Consider the following 4,376-nt stretch of genomic DNA (forward strand, 5'->3'; position numbering starts at 1 on the left):
CACATAAAACGGTTTATTGTCAATTTTCGATGTATGCTCAAATTTCTATTTCGAAACAATATTTGTTTAATTTTTTAGGATTAATGAATAGTTAAATACAGGAAAAAAAAACACGAATATTCAAAGTTTGTTAGTAGCAAGCCATGTCATGTGAGCCGTCAAATTAGAAACACATGTCTCTTTCTCTCTCTCTCCTTCTCTCTTTCTCTCTCTCTCTTTCTTTCTCTCTCTCTCTCTCTCTCTCTCTCTCTCTCTCTCTCTCTCTCTAATTAATGACCACCTATCGATGAATTTGACGATAAGCGTAGCCATCTATAACCATTCATTCTTTTACAACCAAACATTCATTCCTTCATTCTAATGTTACATTTATTAGTATATATCTATATATACATATAAATAAGACAATCATATATATATATACATACATACATGTATATGACAAATGTATATATATATATATTTGTATGCTTATATAGAAATGAAACAATATATGTAAACATAAGTTATGGAATATATCTTGTAAAACTATCTTAAAGGTGCCATATTTTTTTTGGTTGACCCGTCCGAGTTAACAATAAATAGAATTGAGGACAATCGCGTAAGTGATCCTGTGTAGTGGATGTATGCAGCTAATGGTGTTGCGTGCATCAGTGGAATTCACATTTTGAAGAAATTAGAATCTAGAAATTAGAATCTAGAAATTAGAATCTAGAAATTAGAATCTAGAAATTAGAATCTAGGAATTAGATTCCTAAAAATTGGTTTTGTCGTTAGGTCTAAATTAGATGAGAGGGACGAACATGAACAATCTAGACTCGAATGAAAAATCAACTCGCCAGAAGACTGCATTTGATTCATGGCACCTGAAAAACTTGTTTGAGTTTGTTGAGATGAGAGGTAAGAACATAACAGTGCAATGCAAGTCTTGCATATCTCCAAACAGTCTCTACAAATCTAGTGTTAATAGTACGGCCAATTTGAAGAAGCATCTCAAAGTTCGTTTGCTTTTGGTTAGATTTATTATCATTTATTAATGAAGTAGTGTCGGCTAAATAGTCCGAGGGTGAAATAGTTATCAGAAATTCGCATTCGAGTCTACTAAACGTGTTGTTTGGATGTGTTGTTGTTTCGGTAAATAAATAAACCAATCAGTCATGATGCTGGCGGGCTGACGGTTCGATTAATTGATTTGAAATTGACATGTGAACTCATACAAATTTAACACCAACTTTTAAAAAATTCAAAAATTGCTATTTTGCTTTTTTGCTATTTTGCTGCTATTTTTTTGAAGAAATTTTTTTTGTTTGTATTTTTTTTCAGAAGAAGCATCCGAGCGCTTTGAAAGAATGTGACCTCACCAGACTCTCAGACACAAAAGTTTGTAGTTTTGTTTGCACGTTGTTTTTATATTGATACAGACACAAATATAATGTACACTCGCACACACGCGCGCGCGCACACACACACAAATATAACGTACACTCGCACACACGCACATATACACACATGCAAGGCAAACTCAATCACACACTTAAGTAAATAGAACGCAGGCTGATATAAATATCTCTATGTATGTTTGTATGTTTGTTTATAAGATATGTTGATTTATTTATTCAGAATCATCCTTTGTAGATGTATTGTTAAAAAAAATTGTTATTAGACTAGTAAAATTATTAAGAAAAGAGTAACCATCAGCAGATTAATTGATGCGATTCAGAGATTTGAAAAATTTTTTTGCTTATATACAAACACACAGAAACACACACACAGACACACACACGTACACAGACAAGAATATTTGAGACTTGCTTCAGGTTTCAGAATGATAAAACATAAAATAAAATACACAAACATGCAAACATACATACATTAAATAACAAGCCCAAACAAACAGATACAGACAAAAACGCACACAAAACACACATACAAGCATCCACACGTAGATACACACACACACACACACATCATAGCACAAATATACATACACCCAGCGTTATGCATGCAACCTAGCTCCATGCATACATTCTGTTCATCGTACAAAAATAGAGAAAAACTCATTCGTTTGAATTGTTGCTTTTTAGTTTTTTTTTACTTTATCGTCTTTTTATGTCTTTTTTCTTGTTTTGTAATTATTTTTGACGTGAGTTAATTTATTTCGTAATTAGAACATCGTCGTCGTCGTCGTCAGCATCAGTATGTTTGCTAATAGTTGTGCTATTATGTTTGTTATTTATGAAAATGTAACATTCCCGCCTTTTTCTCTGTCTGCACAATCACCACCAGAACAACACATCATATTGCTAGTCGCATTTTTTCTTTTTTTTCAGAATGTTCACAATTTTCGAAAGCTCACAATTTCAAACTAGTTCCGCGATACTCCGATAATTAAAAAGCCATTCAAAAAGATAACCAGCCATTGAAGTATAAGCAGATATACATGCCTGGTCATATTTGTATGGATGTATGTGTCTGAGTGTATGTGCGTGTGCTTGTGTGTATGTGTTTCATTGTGTATGTGTGTGTGTGTTTTTTTTAATTTGCTAACACGCAGTAGAGTAGAAGTGTTTACGAATTGGCGGTTGCGAATGTAGCAAAGTTAATAACAAAGCCAAAAAATGTCATCACCATTATAATTATTATTATTATTGTTGTTGTTATTATTATTATTAATATTATTATTAGATACATTGCAACTATCATAACCAACAAGAACAGAATCACCATCGTCGTCATCATCACCATCGTCATCATCATCGTTATCATCTCATCACAACAACAACAGCATCACAACACAACAATCATCAATCATCTTCGTCAACATTATTGTTGAAATTATCATCTTCAGGATCATGATAATTATCATCACCACAGCCATCATTACCATCATCATCACAGCCACCATCATCATCATAATTCATATTATTGTAAACAAATTTATCAAAGCTGTCGCAATTAACATCATCTTCATCCTCAGAGTTCTCGTTGCAATAATCATAGTCATCATCAATATCTCATCGTCGACGTCATCATCATCTTAATTCTCCTCCTCCTCATCATCATCATGTCATATAATCATCAAACTTCATCAAATCATCAAACTTTGAAAATCATCGCCACATCAGACAGCCACTATCACAATCAAAATCCTCATTGAGACAGACAATCATTACCATTATCACCAGCATCAATACTATGACTACTACCACCAGCAGCAGTAGCAGTAGCAGCAGCAACAACAACAACAGTATCATAATGTTAAAAGAGTAATCATCAAATGCTTTGTTCTAACGGAGCTTTTTTCAAATTATTTTACGAGGCAGCGCGCTATCATCCTCTTCTTCTTCGTCATCATTACCATCATCATCTTTTGCTAGTATCATCATCATCATCATTATAGTTACATCATCATCATCATTATGGTTACACCATCATCTTCTTCATCATCATCGTCATCATCGTCATTATTATAGTTACATCATCATCATCATGATCATTTTGGTTACATCATTATCATCATCGTCGTCATCATCGTCATCATTTCAATATTTAATTCAACGCAATACGGTCATAAATAAAATTTACAATAATAACAAAATCGTTATCATCATCAAAGTATTATTATCATTATCATCATCGAAGTATCAAACGTATGAATATCATTTTTTGTATCTTGATTGCTATCATCCCCATCATCATCGTCGTCGTCGTCATCGCCATATAATTTTATTATTATCATTGCTGTTGTTTTGAACATTATTATTATTATTATTATCCAATCCAACTAAGTACTATTATATCATGATATCATCATTTACTCCACATTATCGTTAGCACCATAACCATCATCATTATCGTCATCAACATCATAATCATCACGTCACCATTGTTTTGTAGCCATCATTATCATTTTACTCACATCTTAAGTCGCGTTTCATCATTTGCGCCCGACTCATTCCTCATTGCTATCATAACTATCACTCCATACTCAAAATAACCATCATCATAATCTTCCTCGAATTATCATCATCATCATCATCACCATGAATGTAATCACCATCATCATCATCACCATCATCATTTGTTAGCAACATTTCAATTATTTCAATTATCATTATTCTAATCATTATCGCTGTCATCATAGTTCTAACCACGATCGTCATCGTAATTATCATCATTATCAACAACAACATCGTCGCCATCATCATCATCATCACCATCGTCATCATTACCACCATGAGTGACAAAGCCAGTATAAATTATCTGCTTATGATTCAATTGTAGTTTGTTTGTGTACGTGTGTGTGCGCGTGCGTGAGAGTGTGTCTGCGTGTGTGCGTGTTGGTGGCTGTTAGAGAGAGCGAAAGTCAAAAAAAA

Source organism: Helobdella robusta, assembly GCF_000326865.2.
Source record: "Helobdella robusta unplaced genomic scaffold HELROscaffold_16, whole genome shotgun sequence".
Taxonomy (NCBI): domain Eukaryota; kingdom Metazoa; phylum Annelida; class Clitellata; order Rhynchobdellida; family Glossiphoniidae; genus Helobdella; species Helobdella robusta.